The sequence below is a fragment of the Saimiri boliviensis genome, chromosome 12 (genome assembly GCF_048565385.1).
Source record: "Saimiri boliviensis isolate mSaiBol1 chromosome 12, mSaiBol1.pri, whole genome shotgun sequence".
Classification (NCBI taxonomy): domain Eukaryota; kingdom Metazoa; phylum Chordata; class Mammalia; order Primates; family Cebidae; genus Saimiri; species Saimiri boliviensis.
In genome coordinates, this window is record NC_133460.1 from 12,899,623 (window position 1) to 12,919,058 (window position 19,436).

The window sequence follows — 19,436 nt, forward strand, 5'->3', positions numbered from 1 at the left end:
ACAGACACATAACCTTTGATGAGTGCAAACCAACGTGCTGCACCAAACCCCCAAATCCACCACAGAGGTGACACTGTAGATGTGACTTAGCGGGAATCACCTGCATTTCACATAATGGGCAATTTCAGAGAGAACTGTTGCTTTTCTGGGAAAATTAGAAGACTAACATTTGAAGGTATGTATAAATTCAACAGAGTGACATCATAATGTTTAAATATGCTGTTTTAAATGCAGTTTTCACAACTTTTATGGAAATGTCCATTATAAAAGAATTCCTTGATACAAAATTAATGGATTGCTTTGGTTTGAAAATATAAAACAAGAGTCACTGCATTATTGTCGATGTAAACTGCCCAACTTCTCTCCCCGGTGGTGATTTGTGAAAATGCCACAACCAGGGTTCCCTTAGGTAACAGCGCTCAGAAGACAGGAGCAGCAACAAAGCTTAGTGACAGCTTAGCAAGAGGAAAGCGATGGGGACTATCAGAGGAAAGACACTTGTCTTTGGACATGGTCACTTCCTCCTTTTTTTTTTTTTTTTTTTTGAGATGGAGCCTCACTCTTGTTGCCCAGGCTGGAGTGCAATGGTGCAATCTCGGCTCACTGCAACCTTCACCTCCCAGGTTCAAGTGATTCTCCTGCCTCAGCCTCCCAAGTAGCTGGGATTACAGGTGCCTGCCACCATACCTGGCTAATTTTTTGTATTTGTAGTAGAGATGGGGTTTCACTATGTTGGTCAGGCTAGTCTCGAACTCCTGACCTCAGGCGATCCACCCGCCTCGGCCTCCCAAAGTGCTGGGATTACAGACATGAGCCACTGTGCCCGGCCTGAACATGGTCACTTCTAATGAGTCTGCATGTGAGTGAGAGGTAGGGGAGAGGTCACAGCTGGTGATAAAGCTCAAGGGATGATGCTTTTTCCAAGAAACTGTGAATAAAGGAAAGAGCCAAGGCTCAAGGATGAACCACTGGCCATGGCTAAACTCTACGGCCAATGTGTAAAAGGATTTAGAAATGAGGCCACTGGAGAACTTATAGGAGAGTGTGGATCATACAGTATCATGGTATGGGAGACATCTTTTGGTTTATCTGGTCAGCCCACAATGACACCACAAACTGCCCTCCTCTCTCTTCCTCTCCTCTGTGTCCACCCAGTGGGGCCTCTGGGCAGCCCATGATTATACATATTCCCATGACCTGAACCTCAGTATGCTGTGCTAAGGATGGACCCCTGACCCAACTGCAGCCAATCAGAATCCCAGTCCTAGGAATTTGGAATTGGTTCTGAGAGACAGAGAAGAGGGAGACACAGGGCAGGGCTATCTCCGTGTGTGAGCTATGATGCTGAGAAGTAGCCAGCACTAGCCTTGGGGTAGACTAACAGAGGCCAGGATGCCCGCATAGAATGAACTAATCTGAAACTGACTACATGCCTGCCTTTGTGTTCATAACATGTGTGTGTTGGGTGTGTATGTGTTTTCTTTTTTGCCTTAAGACAAAGAACCTAGGATTTAGGAAAAAGAGCCAAGCATAATGTACCACTGTGGTATAGGGTATTCTGTAAAAGAAATATAAATTTTTTTTTTTTATAGAGATGGGAGTTTTGACATGTTGCCTAGGCTGGTCTCGAATTTCTGGGCTGAGGTGATCCGCCCACCTTGGCCTCCCAAAGTGCTGGGATTACACAAGCATGAGCCAAAGCACCCAGCCCAGTGTGGGGTGTTGATGGTGGAGCAGACGTATGTGGGCACGGGGTATATGGGAACTCTCCGTACTTTCTGTTCAATTTTGCTGAAAGCTCTAAAAAATAAAGTTTATTAGTTAAACACACACACACATGTCCAGGATTTAGGGATCAAGAGATTTGATTGTCGAGCCAATTTTATCAGGACCTCCTGATGCTTGCTGCTCTGAGATAGGAGCTAGAAAGAGCAACTCCCAGAAACCCTTGACCACACTGCTCTGGCTGTCAGTCTGAGAATTCCAACTGAGCCCTAAGGCTGGCCAGAGACAATGACATACCAGGTAGTCAGGTCACACCATGCAGAGCGAGGGGACTGTCCCTGAGCTGCTAGGCGCAAAGCGGGCTGGGGTCCAGGCCACTGACAGACTGGGATATCCTGGCAGCAGGAGTAGTGCAGAGGCCAGTGACATGCCAGCAGGGCCCAACCAAAGAGCAGGCAGCAGGAGGGGGCGGAGGTCCTCCAGGGCAAGCAAGGCAGGCCCCAGCACCTGGCTGAGGCCCTAGCTTTGCTGGCCACATAGCCTCCAGGGGATCTGTTCCCAAGGAACAAGTGACCAGCTATGGGACCTTGGATAAGTCATTAGGTCTCTTTGGGCCATAGTTTTTTCCCTTTTTTTTTTTTTTTAAGAGTTAGGCTGAATCATCTTTATGGCTGCTTTTAATCTCTAAAATTCTGTCATATTAATAAAGTACAGTTTAAACAATTAAGGTGGACCACAAAAACAAAATATTAATGTGGCCAGGCACAGTGGCTCACGCCTGTAATCCCAGCACTTTGGGAGATCACGGCAGGCAAAGATCACCTGAGGTCAGGAGTTCAAGACCAGCCTGGCCTGCATAGTGAAACCCCGTGTCTACTAAAAATAAAAAAATTAGCTGGGTGTGGTGGCGCATGCCTGTAATTCCAGCTACTCAGGAGGCTGAGGCAGAAGAATCGCTTGAACCTGGGAGGCAGAGGTTGCACAGTAAGCCAAGATTGCACCACTGCACTCCAGCATGGGTGAAGGAGAGAGACATTATCTCAAAAAAAACAAAAACAAGGCTGGGCACGGTGGCTCAAGCCTGTAATCCCAGCACTTTGGGAGGCCGAGGCGGGTGGATCACGAGGTCAAGAGATTGAGACCATCCTGGTCAACATGGTGAAACCCCGTCTCTACTAAAAATACAAAATATTAGCTGGGCATGGTGGCGTGTGCCTGTAATCCCAGCTACTCGGGAGGCTGAGGCAGGAGAATTGCCTGAACCCAGGAGGTGGAGGTTGCAGTGAGCCGAGATCGCGCCATTGCATTCCAGCCTGGGTAACGAGCGAAACTCCGTCTCAAAAACAAAACAAAACAAAACAAAGAAAAACAAAATATGAATGTAACTGGGCAGCTTAACCTCAAAACGCATTTGCAAACTTTTTTTTCCCTTTCTCTTGGATTTCAAGATTGAATCTTAAGGCAAACTACAGAAGCCTTTTCTCTTAGCCTTAAAATAGACTCCACGTCGGCCGGGCACAGTGGCTCACGTCTATAATCCCACCACTTTGGGAGGCCGAGGCGGGTGGATCACAAGGTCAAGAGATCGAGACCATCCTGGCCAACATGGTGAAACCCCATCTCTACTAAAGATATAAAAATTAGCCGAGTGCAGTGGCGCGTTCTTGTAATCCCAGCACTTTGGGAGGCCAAGGTGGGTGGATTACAAGGTCAAGAGATGAAACCATCCTGGTCAACATGGTGAAACCCCGTCTCTACTAAAAATACAAAAAATTAGCTGGGCATGGTGGTGCATGCCTGTAATCCCAGCTACTCAGGAGGCTGAGACAGGAGAATTGCCGGAACCCAGGAGGTGGAGGTTGCGGTGAGCCGAGATCGCACCATTGCACTCCAGCCTGGGTAACAAGAGCGAAACTCCATCTCAAAAAAAAAAATAAATAAATAAATTTAGCTGGGCGTGGTGGTGCACGCCTGTAGTCCCAGCTACTCGGGAGGCTGAGGCAGAATTGCTTGAACCTGGGAGGCGGAGGTTGCAGTGAGCCGAGATCCTGACACTGCAGTCCAGCCTGGTGCCTGGCAACGGAGCAAGACTCTGTCTCAAAAAAAAAAACAAAAAACAAAAAAAAAACAAAGACGCCACATCCCTCCCTTTCTCATTGTATATACTCCTTTCACATTTCTCTAATTGTATACTAATATTTAATTACGCGCCTTCTTAGAAGTTCCAGGGGTGAATCTTTTTGTTGTTGTTGTAGCTCATTTTCCTTTACTATCCCAAAATACCTCTGTAAACGGGACAATGTCGCAAAACAAGGCAGAAATCTGTAGACAAGTACGTCCCCCTCAGAGGAAAGAACTGATTGAACAGAAGGCACCAGAGGTTGCATTTTGTTGGGTTACATGCAAACAGGAAATGGGGGGAAAGAGTCACCAAAGAGAAAGGAATTTGCACCGTCATTTCATTGCCAAGGCCTAAGGATGAAGAATGGCCTTGCTCGCTGCTGATGATCCACCTGCACCTTACGCTGTAGTGTAAACTGTACCTGATGCTAAGGAGACAAATTCCCACACAGCACAGGGGCTAATCTTGAGACAGAAAGAGCAAACCTGGAGATCCAGCTGCAGCATTCCAGAGATGACCTCATGGTGGCGAGCTAACGACCCGGCCATCTTTGAGATGATGCCAGCCCCACATCCAGATAGACTGGGGCCTAAGACGGCCACCAGAACAAGACACACAGACAGTACTCAGTCCAATTCTTGCATGCCTTCCTTGTCAAGTTTCCCTTTTTATTTATTTATTTATTTATTTAGAGATGGAGCCTTACTCTGTTGCCCAGGCTGGAAAACAGTGGCGCGATCTCCGCTCACTGCAATCCCTGCCTCCCAGGTTCAAGCAATTCTCCTGCTTCAGCCTCCCAAGTAGCTGGGATTACAGGTGCCGGCCATCATGCCTGGATAATTTTTTTTTTTTTTTTTTAGTAAAGATGGGGTTTTACCATGTTGGCCAGGCTGGTCTCGAACTCCTGACCTCAGGTAATCCACCTGTCTCAGCCTCCCAAAATACTGAGATTACAGGAGTGAGCCACTGCGCCTGGCCAGTCCTCCCCCTTTAAACCCCTGCCTTCCTCCACAAAATGAAAGTGGTTACTTTGGACCGCTTCCCCGTTCCCAGTTTTGGTTCATAAATACACTTTCTTATTACCAGACCTCATTCTTACTGATTGAACTCTGCAAGCAGCAAGCATGAGACCTGTATCCAGTCGTCTAGTTACATTAATGCGAAGAACACAGAACTTAACTACTAAAATGTGAAAGTAGGAGAAATGTAATGGCTCATGCCTGTAATCCTGTTACTTTGTGGGGCCAAGGCAAGAGGGTCACTGGAGGCTAGGAGTTCAAGACCAGCCTGGGCAACATACCAAGACCTTGTCTCTTTAAAAAACAAAAAAAACAAAACAAAAAGAAGAAAATAAAATAAAACGTAAAAGCAAATCTTTCTATTGGAGTTAATTAGAAGCTTTTAAATTCATTAAATCGGAAAATAATTTCCTTATTTTCCAATGAAGATAAGTTACTCAATTAAGTGCATTTGTTATCTAAGCTCTCTAGAAGACTGGCTGGCCTTGTCCTCGCACCACTGAGCCTCTCCTTCTCCTCCAGATTAGCTCAAATCAAAGACAGCTCCTGCCTGTCAAGAATGGCAGTGCTGGAACCAGATTACACTGTGCCTGTCTACTACACTTAGCTTCTCTGCGTATCTTCCTACCTATATCTCATTCATTCTCACAACACCTCAAAGAAGGAAGTGGAAAAAGGTGACGTTAATATCAATATAGGCCACTTGCAAAATTAAGGGGGTGTCCCTCTGCATTTTGCAAGGTGACCTGACTGCTTCAGCTATGAAGCAATAAATAAGGCCAAATGTAAATGACACGTGTGTACTTCACTTTATAGAACAAATGTCTGTCTGGGAAAAAGAAAAAAAAAGAAGTGATTGCATTGAATCTTGTAACTACAATACAATTCTCCCACTTATGATTTCAGCAAGGTTTTATCTGCACATAGGATTTATTTTCAATGATTAGCACATTCTGACACTTTGCTCTAGATGAAGATAATCTTGATCACTACCGTTTAGAGGGGAGTTGCATCTTCCTCGGATGTTAGTTTCTGAAGTCATCAGGCAAGGGAAAATCAGTGCCAAAATTACCCTTGATAAAGTCTTAAACAACCCATAAAGTACAGTCTACAGGACATAGCTTTTTATATCCTCTGCTATAGACTAATATGCATGTATATTTGATGCATATGGAAATGTATAGTACATGATAAAAATACATATGCAAAATATAATTTCATGATATTCCTAATTAAACTATTCATATTGTAATCACTCCCTCTATTTATCCTCTTCAGGTGGGAGGAGCGTGGTGGGGGTGGAGGTAAGAGCCCAGCACTGAGCTTGCAAAAGTTCAACACTTGGTTGATGCAGTACCACCATGTTGGACACCTACTATGTGGTGAGTTTCTATGCAGAGGCATCATCTCACGCATCCTCACAACCACACCTTTACACCAGGTGTCAGCAAACTTTCTCTGTAAAGAGCCAGAGAGTAAATATTTTTCTCTATGTATGCCATAAGGTCATAAGACCACAGGGTCTCTGGTGCAACTACTCAGCTCCACCATTGTAGCAAAAGCAGCCATAGACAGTATGCAAATCAATTGGTGTGACGACGTTCCAATAAAACTTTATTTAAAAAAACATTGTCACATACAAGTGGGAGCTAAACACTGGGAATACATGAACATAAAGATAGTAACAATAGACACTGGGGACTTAAAAACAGAGGAGGGAGGAAGGACTAAAAAACTTCTGTTAGATACTATGTTCACCATATGGGTTTACTATACAGGGTTAATAGAAGCCCAAACCTCAGCTTCATGCAATATACCCTTGTAACGAACCTGAGCATGCACTCCCCGAAGCTAAAATTAAAATTAAAAATTTAAAAAAAAAAAAAAAAAAAGGACTGGTATGGTGGTCCATGTCTGTAATCCCAGCACTTTGTGAGGCTGAGGCGAGCGGATTGCCTGAGGTCAGGAGTTCCAGACCAGCCTGGCCAACATAGTGAAACCCTGTTTCCACTAAAAATACAAAAAAATTTAGCTGGGCGTGGTGGTGGGTGCCTGTAATCCCAGCTACTTGGGAGGCTGAGGCAGAACTGCTTGAACCTGGGAGGTGAAGGTTGTGGTGAGCTGAGATTGTGCCTTTGCACTCCAGACGGGGAGAAACAGCAAGACTTCGTCTCAAAAAACAAACAAACAAACAAAAAAATCGGGTGACAGGCCAGATTTGGCCCACAAGCTGCTGTTTAGACTCCTGTTTTAGATGAACAGTACTATTCCTACTGGTACCAACCAATGAAGAAATGAGAAACAAACAGGGTGAGTGATTGCACTGCTTGCTCAAGGTCACAAAGACGTAGCTTGTAAGTGGCAGGGCTCAATGCCTGTAATCGCCGTCATCACCATCATCATCACTACCATCGACATCATTGTCATGGTCACCATCATCACTGTCACTGTTATTACCACTGACATGACCCTCACTGTCAATCATCATCACCACTGCCATCATTATCATCACCACCATTACCATGGGAGCTCACCTGCAGTCAGAGTTTACTACGTGCCAGGCACTGCGGGCTCTGGGCTAAGTACATACATCAAATCATTTACTCCTCACAACTACCCTATGAAACAGGCACTATTATAATTATTATTTTGAGATGGAGTCTCACTCTGTCACTCAGGCTGCAATGCAGTAGCACGATCTCGGCTCACTGCAACCTCCACCTCCCTGGTTCAAGCAATTCCCCTGCCTCAGCCTCCCGAGTAGCTGGGAGTACAGATGCATGCCACTACGCCCGGCTAATTTTTTTGTATTTTTAGTAGAGATGAGGTTTCACCATGTTGACGGGACTGGTCTCGAACTCCTGACTGACCTCAGGCAATCTGCCCACCTCAGCCTCCCAAAGTGCTGGGATTACAGGCATGAGCCACCATGCCCGGCCTGGAATAGGCACTATTATTATCCCACTTGGCAGATGAGGGCGCTGAGACCCTATGAGATTAGGAAACTTGTCCAATATCACAGCTAATGAGTGGCAGAGCTTTAATTTGAATCTGGGCAATCTGGCTCCTGAGCCTGCATTCCTAACCACTAGATGCCACTGTCCCTCAGCCAGGTCAGTAAAGGCTGGTACAGCACAAAGGCAGTATAAGCACATGCTGACGGGGGGTTCCAGGTAGGGAACTCTCCTGTGATGCAGCTGTTGAACGTGCTTCGGACTTCCACAGCAATTAATAAAGAGACTGAAAGGAAGTAATTCTCCAGTGAAGGTGGAACCCTCTTCTAGCCAGATGGCTTACTGAGAAGATCTGGAAGATGGCAAGGGGCAGAAAATACCAAATGTGCAGAGGCAGGCTTGACATTAGACCCTCACTCCCACCTAGTCAGGTAAAATGCTCAGCCTTGGCACGAAGGGTCAGGTTTTGGAGAATAAAAGGAACTGAATAGAAAACTGCAGGTAAAGACATCCAGTGCTAAGGGCCTCCCCATCACTAAAAAGTTTTGGATTAAGAACTTATTTCCGGCCAGGTGCAGTGGCTCACGCCTGTAATCCTAGCACTTTGGGAGGCCGAGGTGGGTGGATCACCTGAGGTCAGGAGTCCAAGACCAGCCTGGCCATCATGCTGAAACCCCATCTTAAAAAAAAAAAAAAAAAAAAAAAAAAAAAACCAGAATTTATTTCCAGGGAAAGGCGCAGTGGCTCACGCCTGTAATCCCTCAAAAGCACAAATGCATTTTTCCTTTGAGCTAGCAATATCACTACTAGGAATCAGCCATGAAGAAATATGCCCACAAATAAGAAACAACATATGCGCAAGGTATTCACTGTATCATGATTTGCAATAGCAAATATTAGAAATAATCAGTCACTGAATAAATATGGTGAATCTACACAGTGTAACTAAACACTATAAAGCTGGAAGAATAAGCAAGCTTCCTATATTCTACTCCTTATATCTCCTTAAAAGATGGTCATGGTCACTTTTTTTTTTTTTTGAGACAGAGTTTCACTCTTGTTACCCAGGCTGGAGTGCAATGGCGCGATCTCGGCTCACCGCAACCTCCACCTACCTCCTGGGTTCAGGCAATTCTCCTGCCTCAGCCTCCTGAGTAGCTGGGATTACAGGCACGCGCCACCATGCCCAGCTAATTTTTTGTATTTTTAGTAGAGACAGGGTTTCACCATGTTGACCAGGATGGTCTCGATCTCTTGACCTCATGATCCACCCGCCTCGGCCTCCCAAAGTGCTGGGATTACAGGCGTGAGCCACCACGTCCGGCAAAATGGTCATATTTTAAGGTAGAAAAAAAATCAAGGCCATAAAGTGTATGTTGTATGTAACTTTTTCTCTAAGAAAAAGGGAAAATCAAAATATATACTCATATTGGTTCTATTTGCAAAAAGAACCACCCAGAGAGCACATGCGAGGGACTTCTTAATGTATATATTTTTGCATTGTTTTATTTTCATTTTCCTGTTACTATTATCTTTTAAAGACTGAGTCTTGCTCTGTTGCCCATCCTGGAATGCAGTGGTGTGAAAATAGTTCACTGTAGCCTGGAACTCCTGGGCACAAGTGATGCCTACAGAGTAGCTGGGATTACAAGGGTATGCCACCACCTGGAGAGGTAGCTCACACCTGTAATCCCAGCACTTTGGGAAGACAAGGCAGGCGGATTACCTGAGGTCAAGAGTTCGACACTCACCTGGCCAATCAACATGGTGAAACCCCATCTCTCCTAGAAATGCAAAAATCAGCCAGACGTGGTGGTGGGTGCCTGTAATCCCAGCTACTCGGGAGGATGAGGTGGGAGAATTGTTTGAACCCGGGAGGCGGAGGTTGCAGTAAGTCAAGGTCACACCACTGCACTCCAGCCTGGGTGACAGAGTGAGACTCCTCAAAAAAAAAAAAACAAGACGAAACAAAAAGCAAGGGTGTGCCACCACACCCAGCTGATTTTTTTACTTTTTTGTAGAGGGAGTCTTGCTATGTTGCCCAGGTTGGTCTCAGACTCTTGGGCTCAAGCGATCCTCCTGTCTCAGCCTCCCAAAATGCTGAGATTATAGCCATGAGCCACCGTGCCTGGCCTTATTTTTATTTTTGAATGATCTATTTGGATCTATTTCCTATTCAAAAGCTAAAACAAACTTAAAATATGCAATGTCCAAAGGTTGATTTAAACGTTTAAAAAAAAAACAACAACATAATGAGAAATGCTATAGACTCTCCCATCCAAGACCTGAGATGGGGCAGACGGTCTGTCAGAGGGAGATGGAAGAGCCTCCGGGAACCTCAGGACCCCGAAGCTTGCTGGAAAGAGAACACAATATTTTTGGAGGACAAACTGCCTTCTTCTAAGAGATCAATCAGTGATGTGTGAGAGATAAGAATGAAATGATGACAAAATGTGGTTTCTGGAAATTGAAACAACAGTTCCTTAGTGAAGCCAATAGTTTATTGGTGACCTGCTCATTTATTTGAGGGCGAAGTTTTTATGAAATGGCTAGAGAAGACGAAAAAGGGAAAAAAAAAAAAAGATAAAGGAAGGTGCAGATGGGTTGTCTGACAATCTGATTTCACCGGGAGTCGGTTTCTCCAGTGCTTTCTGAGACCTTGCTTCCCTCGGTGATAGCTCTTGGGATTTCCTATCATTTGCAATGACAAAGCCGCATGGGCCACAAAAGCAAAGCAAACTGCCCACGATCACACAGCAAGAAAGCAAGGAAGGGTTAGCAACCCATTAGTCCAACGGCTGACCCAGTGCTCAGCATGCTTGCCCCGCCCTGCTGCCTGCACACCCTTCTTCTAGTACAAGAAGGGAACACCCTCTGTCATGACTACCCCCACCCCCATTTCAACTTCCTTTTGTTTTTAGACAGTCTTGCTCTGTCACCCGGGCTGGAGCACAATGGTGTGATCTCGGCTCGATGCAACCTCCACCTTCCAGGTTCAAGCAATTCTCCTGCCTCTGCCTCCTGGTTGGCCGAGATCATAGGTGCCCACCACCAAGCCCGACTCATTTTTGTATTTTTAGTAGAGACTGGGTTTTGCCCTGTTGGCCAGGCTGGTTTTGAACTCCCGACCTCAAGTGATCTGCCTGCCCTGGTCTCCCAAAGTGCTGAGATTTACAGGTGTGAGCTACCATGTCTGGTTGGCTTCCTGAACTTTGATTCTAGCTTCTACCTATAGTGTTTGCAAAGATACATGTGTGTCACTGTGAGGCAAACAGAGGAAGGTGGCAGGGTGGGGACAGGGTGGGGACAAGGCAGCCTAAGAACAGCTGCCCAGGAGGGGCACAGTGGCTTATGCCTGTAATCCTATCACTTTGGGAGGTTAAGGCGGGAACATCCCTTGGGCAACAAAGTGAGAAGCCATCTCTCTCTCTTTTTTTTTTTTTTTTTTTTTTAAATTTTTCACCTGGGTACAGGTGGGCTGAGGCCAAAAAGGGTGTCAGCCAACACCATCTCTTGGAAAAAATTTAAAAAAAACAGCTGCTGGTTTCCATTTAGAAAGGCAGGTCTGGTTTTGCTGGATTAGATTTCCCAGAGAAGTGGTAAATCCAGTCTTTTAATTTTTTTTTTTTTTTTTTTTTTTGAGACAGAGTTTCGCTCTTGTTACCCAGGCTGGAGTGCAATGGCGCGATCTCGGCTTACCACAACTTCTGCCTCCTGGGTTCAGGCAATTCTCCTGCCTCAGCCTCCTGAGTAGCTGGGATTACAGGCACGCGCCACCATGCCCTGCTAATTTTTTGTATTTTTAGTAGAGACGGGGTTTCACCATGTTGACCAGGATGGTCTTGATCTCCCGACCTCGTGATCCACCCTCCTCGGCCTCCCAAAGTGCTGGGATTATAGGCGTGACTTTTAATTTTTAAAAGTTGATGAATAATTTAAACCATTTTAAGGCTCTGTGACAGGCTCAAAAAATCAGGCCTCTAGTTTCCAACTCAGTACATAATTAGGCAGACAAGGAAAATCTCCTGCTTTCCCATCCTTCTTTTTTTGTTTCTTTTTTTTTTTTTTTTTTTTGAGACAACTCGCTCTGTTGCCCCAGCTAGAGTGCAGTGTTGCAATCATAGCTCACTGCAGTCCCAAACTCCTGGGATCAAGCCATTCTCCCACTTCAGCCTTGAGAACAGCTGGCACTATAGGCATGTGCCACCACACTTGGCAACAATTTATTTCTGTAGAGACAGGGAGGGGGCTCAAACTCCTGGATTCAAGCCAATCTCCCACCTTTGCCTTGCAAAGTGTTCAGATTACAACTGTGAAGCAGTGTGCCTGGCTTTTCCATCATTTCTTTTCTCGTCTCTTTTTATTTATTTATTTATTTATTATTTTTTTTAAAGATGGGGTTTCACCATGTTGGTCAGGCTGGTCTTGAACTCCCAACCTCAGGTGATCCGCCCGCCTTGGCCTCCAAAGTGCTTGGATTACAGGCGTGAGCCACCACGCCTGGCCTCTTTTCTTTTCTTTTTTTCTGAGACAGACTCTTGTTCTATCGCCCAGGCTGGAGTGCAGTAGAACGATCTTGGCTCACTGTAGCCTCCACCTCCCACCTTCAAGCAATTCTCCCACCTCAGCCTCCCGAGTACCTGGGATTACATGGGCATGCCACCACACCTGGCTAATTTTTGCATTTTTAGTAGAGGCGAGGTTTCACCATGTTGGCCAGGCTGGTCTTGAACTCCTGACATCAGGTGATCCACCTGCCTCCGCCTCCCAAAGTGCTGGGATTACAGACATGAGCCACCGCACCCGGACTCCTATTATTTATCTTGATGCCATGGACCCGTTTTGAGGGAACTTCTTTAAGGACGTCCCACTAAAATAGCAGAAATCTGTTAGACGAAGAGCAGGACTGTTTGAAAGCCAGGTAGACTCTGCTCTGCAACACCCCTTCCCCTCCTTCCCCACATGTGCCTCCAGGCTGATCTGGGCCTTTAAGTTACCCTCCTTCTTAGAAAGCCTGAAACAATATCCCTGTCACTTTTCCTTTGCATTTTCTGTGTAACTTGACTTCTGGGGCCCAGTTTACCACCAAATTACCTGGGACAAACAAGTCAAGCTAAGACCCTCTACTCCTTTCCAAACCCAAACAGCAGCTGGCAGACAGAAATGCTTATTTATAACCCGCACACCGTTACGCGCATTTGCTTGCTTTAGAAATGCTTAGCCATGCTTCTTCCATGAGCTTCGGGTTTCATAATTAGATAAGAGCCTGGGGACAATGCTGTGTGGTGGCTGACAGGGGAGGCTCTGGGTCGACGGGTCGACCCGCTCATTACCCATTTTGGGGTCCTATTAGTCCTAACTCCATTTAAGTCTATTGTCAGGATTAAGGCTGTACCTGTAAAAGGCTCAGAACAGCACCCTGCATACAGTAGGTACTTAGCAGTTATTAGTTCCCTCCTCCGTAAACTGCTGACTATTCATGGATCTCAGCCAGCTGGATTGAACTTGGGCTTCCAAATAGATCTTGAATCTGTTCATTTCTATCATCCTTCACTCCAAGCCAAGCCCCATCAACTCTCCCTGGACTTTTTCTTTCTTTCTTTCTTTCTCTTTCTTTCTTTCTCTCTCTCTTTCCTTTTTCTTTCTTTCCTTTCTTTCTCTCTTTCCTTTCTTCTCTTTTCTTTCTTTTCTCTCTCTCTCTTTTTTTTTTTCCTGCGAGACAGAGTTGCCCAGGCTGGAGTGCAGTGGCCTCAATCACAGCTCGCTGCAGCTTCGACCTACTGGACCCACTGGGCTCAAGTGATCCTCCTGCCTCAGCCTCCTGAGTAGCTGGGACAGAGGTGTGTGCCACCACGGCCAGCTATTTCTTTCTTTCTTTTTTTTTTTTTTATTTCAGTAGAGATGAGGTCTCACTATGTTGCCCAGCTGGTCTCGAACTCCTGGGTTCAAGCAATTCTACCTGCCTCAGCTTCCCAAAGTGCTGGGATCAGAAGCGTGAGCCACTGCACCTGACTAACTTTTTCAACAGCCACCTAGTAGGTCTCCCTGCCTCCACGCTTGCCTGGATTTTCCTACAACAGCCCTATAAAAACCAGACCCTGTCACTTACCTGCTTGACCTTCTAATGTTTCCTTGTTCATGCAGAAAAGAATCCGAGCCCCTTGCCAGGCTGACCAGGCTCTGCATGGCCTGGCCTATGGGATATTTGGGACCTCTCTGTCTTCTTCCCTGCAGTTCACTTTCCTGCAGCCTTTCTACCTTTCTTCTTTGTATTCAGAGAAAGAGTCTTAGCCCAGCACGGTGGCTTACACCTGTAATCTCAGCACTTTGAGAGGCCAAAGCGGGTGGATCACAAGGTCAGGAGTTCGAGACCAGCCTGGCTAAGACAGTGAAACCTCATCTCTACTAAAAACACAAAAAATTAGCCTGGTGTGCTGGCAGGCACCTGTAATCCCAGCTACCCAGCTACTCAGGAGGCTGAGACAGGAGAATTGCTTGAAGCCGGGAGGTGGAGGTTACAGTGAGCTGAGATCCCATCTTTGCCCTCCAGCTCAGGTTGACAGTGTGAGACTCCAACTCACAAAACAAAACAAAAAAAAAAAAAAAAAAAGAGAGAGAGAGAGAGAGAGAGAGAGAGAGAGAAGGAATCTTGCTCTGTTACCCAGGCTGGATTGCAGTGGTGTGATCACAGCTCACTGCAGCCTTGACCGCCCAGGCTTAAGCGATCCTCCCGAGTGGCCTCCTGTGTATGTAGCTGGGACCACAGACATATACCACTGTACCTAGTCCCAGATCCTCCTTCCTGCCTCAGGGCCTTGGCCCTCTCCTTTGGGCCAAGAGCACTCATGACCTTGGTCTTATGAGGGATCCTTCTTGGCAATGAGATTTCAGCTTAAAGCAATCCCCCTCTCCGGAGGGACCCAGCCCTCAGTCCTCCCTGTCTTAACCTTCTGCATGGCACTTACTGACATTTTCTTATTAATATGTTTGTGGTCTACACCCAACTAAAAATAAGCCCCATGAAATGAGAGGGCGCTGTCTGGCTTATCACTGAATTCTCCGCACCTGGAACAGTACCTAGAATGGAGTGTGCATCACTAGAAATTCTGAAAAGGACGAACAAATGAATGACCAAATTTCTGAATAGAAATTGCTGGAAGGGACAGGAGGCACGACCGTGTACTGCAGTGAAGACGTCATCTGCTCTCGCAATGTGCTTTCCTGACCCCTTCCCCTTGCTCCTGCTGAAATGGTGAAACGAAATATGACAAAGTCAGTTTAATACCCCATTGAAGATAATTGGAAAATATTGATTTTTTTTCCATTTGAAATAGTAAAGATAAGTAAATGCTACACTTCTGTAATCTAATCAGTGGGTTATGTGATAACACACTTCCCAGGCTGAAATATATTGCAGTCCACCTCTGTATCTGTCAGACAAACTCCTAAACCCATTCCCTCTCTGTACTCCAACCCAGTGCCATCCAGCCACCCCAGCTCCCCATAGTGTACGAGTGACGACTCTGCACTTGTGAAAACGTGCATGTGTGTGTGTGTATCCGAATTAAAGCGTCTCCTGAGTATTTGCATCTCCCAGAAGTGACCTGCCAAACTGCCTTGAAAACCACTGGAAGAAGTGCCTGAGACCCCCAGAACCCTAGGGAAAGAGATGTGTTCCTTCTCTGCACAGCTCATCTGAACTGAGAGGCTACCAAGCACCAGGCCCTGTTCTAAGGGTTCTAGATAGATGAACTCACTGGATTGTCCCAGCAGCCCTATGGGAAGGTCCTATTATTATTATTACTGTTACTATTATTTTGAGATAGGGTCTGGGTCTGTCAGCCAGGCTGGAGTCCAGGTGATGTGGTCATGGCTCGCTGTATTAACTTCAACCTTCTGGGCTTCAGCGATCTGCCCATCTCAGCCTCCCGAGGAGCTGGGAACTACAGGCACGTGCCACCAGGCCCAGCTAATTTACAACATTTTTTGGTAGTGCCGGGGTCTGCCATATTGCCCAGGATGGTCTCAAACTCCTGGGTTCAAGCAATCCTTCTGCATCGGTCTCCCAAAGCGCAGGAATTACAGGCATGAGCCACTGCCCCTGACTAACGACAGATTTCTTTATGAAATGGAAGAATATTCTTGGGTATGCAATGTGTACTTAGGTGTTGGAAACCGACAGAAGCAGCATAATGAAATAAACTCTGACCAGAACAGTCATCTACATTACCTGGGCCCTGCAGGCCTCTAAATCTGTGACCCCTGCAAGGGAACTTCAGGGTTCTGGGATACTCCAGAATCCCCAAAATGGGACCCTCCACTAGATCCCTTAGGCTCCTTTCAGCTCTAACTTCTGTGGTGTTAGAGAGTCCATTAAATGTTTCTAAATAAGAGTGAATCGGCAACCAACAGAATGGGAAAAAATTTTTGCAGTCTACCCATCTGACAAGGGGCTGATATCCAGAATTTACAAAGAACTAAAACAGATCTACAAGAAAAAAACAAACAAGCCCATTCAAAAATGGGCGAAGGATATGAACAGACACTTTACAAAAGAAGACATACAGGAGGCCAACAAACATATGAAAAAATGCTCATCATCACTGGTCATCAGAGAAATGCAAATCAAAACCACATTGAGATACCATCTCACACCAGTTAGAATGGTGATCATTAAAAAATCTGGAAACAACAGATGCTGGAGAGGATGTGGAGAAATAGGAACACTTTTTTTTTTTTTTTTTGAGACGGAGTTTCGCTCTTGTTACCCAGGCTGGAGTGCAATGGCGCGATCTCGGCTCACCGCAACCTCCGCCTCCTGGGTTCAGGCAATTCTCCTGCCTCAGCCTCCTGAGTAGCTGGGATTACAGGCACGTGCCACCATTCCCAGCTAATTTTTTGTATTTTTAGTAGAGACGGGGTTTCACCAATTTGACCAGGATGGTCTCGATCTCTCGACCTCGTGATCCACCCGCCTCGGCCTCCCAAAGTGCTGGGATTACAAGCTTGAGCCACCGCGCCCGGCCAGGAACACTTTTACACTGTTGGTGGGAATGTAAATTAATTCAACCATTGTGGAAGACAGTGTGGCGATTCCTCAAGGACCTAAAAATAGAAATCCCATTTGACCCAGCAATCCCATTACTGGGTATATATCCAAAGGATTATAAATCATTCTACTACAAGGACACGTGCACACGAATGTTCATTGCAGCACTGTTTACAATAGCAAAGACCTGGAACCAACCCAAATGCCCACTGATGATAGACTGGATAGGGAAAATGTGGTACATATACACCATGGAATATTACGCAGCCATCAAAAACGATGAGTTCACGTCCTTTGTAGGGACATGGATGAACTTGGAAACCATCATTCTCAGCAAACTGACACAAGAGCAGAAAATCAAACACCGTATATTCTCACTCATAGGCGGGTGTTGAACAATGAGAACACATGGACACAGGGAGGGGAGCACTACACATTGGGGTCCGTTGGGGGGAAATGGCGGAGGGATGGGGGGTGGGGAGGTGGGAAGAGATAGCATGGGGAGAAATGACAGATACAGGTGAGGGGACGGAAGGCAGCAAACCACACTGCCATGTGTGTACCTATGCAACAATCTTGCATGTTCGTCACATGTACCCCCAAACCTAAAATGCAATAAAAAAATAAAAAATAAAAAATAAAAAAAGAAATATGCAAATAAAAAAAATGTTTCTAAATAGTTTGGGACTCTTTGGAGGGGAAACACACACACACACACACACACACACACACACACACACACACACTGTAGGTTCGCTTACAGAAAAGTATGGTGGGCCCTGCAGGTGACCAGTTATCTGTAGCTCTTTGACTTTCTGCCAGGCGCTCTGTTTACCTATAACTTTCCTCTCCGCAAAGGACATGTAAGTCAGAGGGTCCACTGCTAAGGGTGGTCAAGGTAGCAGTGTGCTCTGAAGTGAAGTAGGAGCTGGGACAGAAAGTGACCACTAGGAAAGGAAATGGGGCCAGGACAGAAACACTAACTAGAGAGCAGGGGGAGCTAGCAGTGGGTATTGTCTGGGGAAACCATACATGTCCACTAGAGAAAAGGATCCAGCCACAGTCCCTGGAAGCTTGGCTATGAGGCGCTTTCCTGTCTACGTTATGGAGAATGTCCAGCAGTTCACCAGGGGGCAAATCAGTTAATCTCTTTCCTGGTTACGGTGTCAACCCAGCAAAAACTCGCGGGATCTGCCTGTACCAGTCCTTGTGCCCGGTGTTGAGCATATAAAGGAAAAGAAGTGGGTCTCTAACCTCTCAGAGGGAGAAAGGCATGGAGCCTGTCCCTGTGATACAACATGACAATGCATGACTAGCTGTGGGGTCCCGCCATGGGGGAGGAGTAACTCTGCAGGTGGTGCTGGTCGCTGCAATTTATAGTGTGGAAGTGACTTGAAAGAAGGGTACAGCTGGCAGGGAACACAGCACGGGCAAGTCAGGGAGGTGAGAAAGAAGATGGTGTACTCCAGAGGTGGCCAACCTCCCCCGATGTCTTGGACTGGGACTGACATCTCGGAGGCCTGCGAAGGAGGCCAATAAGCTCAATAGAAGAAGCGAACACCTGATGACAAGCAACACCAGCCAAAAGTGGTCAAAACATCAGCACAGGTTCCAGGTCAACCAGGTGGCCACTATTCAGAGCTGGAGGACCGAAGCTCTGTGACAAGGAAGGGCTGAGGACCCAAAGCACCCTGTTTATCAAGAGACTGAGAAGTCCAGGTTCTTATATGAAATTACTACTTTTTTTTTCAGATGGAGTCTCGCTCTGTCACCCAGGCTGGAGTGCAGTGGTGCGATCTCAGCTCACCGCAGCCTTTGCCTCCTGGATTCAAATGATTCTCGCACCTCACTCTCCCAAGTAGCTGGGATTACAGGCATGTGCCACAATACCCGGCTGTTTTGTATTTTTAGTAGAGATGGATTTTACCATGTTGGCCAGGCTGGTCTCAAACTCTTGACTTCAAGTGATCCGCGTACCTTGGCCTCCCAAAGTGCTGAGATTATGAGTGTGAGCCACCATGCCCTGAAATTACTTTTTTTTTTTTTTTTTTGAGACAGGGTCTTGCTCCATTGTCCAGCCTGGAGTGCAGTGGCATGATCACAGCTTACTGTAGCCTCAACCTCTTGGGTTAAGGTGATCCCACCTCAGCCTCCTAAGTGGTTGAAACCACGGGCACGTGCCAACATGCCCAAATAATTTTAAACAATTTTTTGTAGAGATGGGTTCTCACTGTGTTGCTCAGGCTGATCTCAAACTCCTAGGCTCAAGTAATCTTCCCACCTTGGCCTCCCAAAGTGCTAGGATTATAGGCATAAGCCACCATGCCAGGCCTGAAATCACTATTTTTGAAAAGGGAAAAATATACTGATGGACACCATACAGCATAGTCTAAAACCTCTGGGCATAAGAGTAGGTAAGTAAGTGACTAAAAAAATGAGGCTGGAGGGGAGCTGCTTCCCCAGAGAAATTCTCCACTTCAATGTGATATGATCCATAGGGCGATTGTTAAAGCTGCAAAAGCCCCATGGGACATCAGTAGCCATACTTTCGTTACTGTTACATAACA

General features: G+C 46.2%; 1 protein-coding gene across 7 annotated transcripts in view; it reads right to left on the reverse strand.

The window, feature by feature from the left end:
• Window positions 1–19,436, reverse strand: part of KATNIP (katanin interacting protein) — a 226,564-nt gene that overhangs the window by 198,714 nt on the left and 8,414 nt on the right. The gene's annotated exons all lie outside the window — the stretch shown is intronic.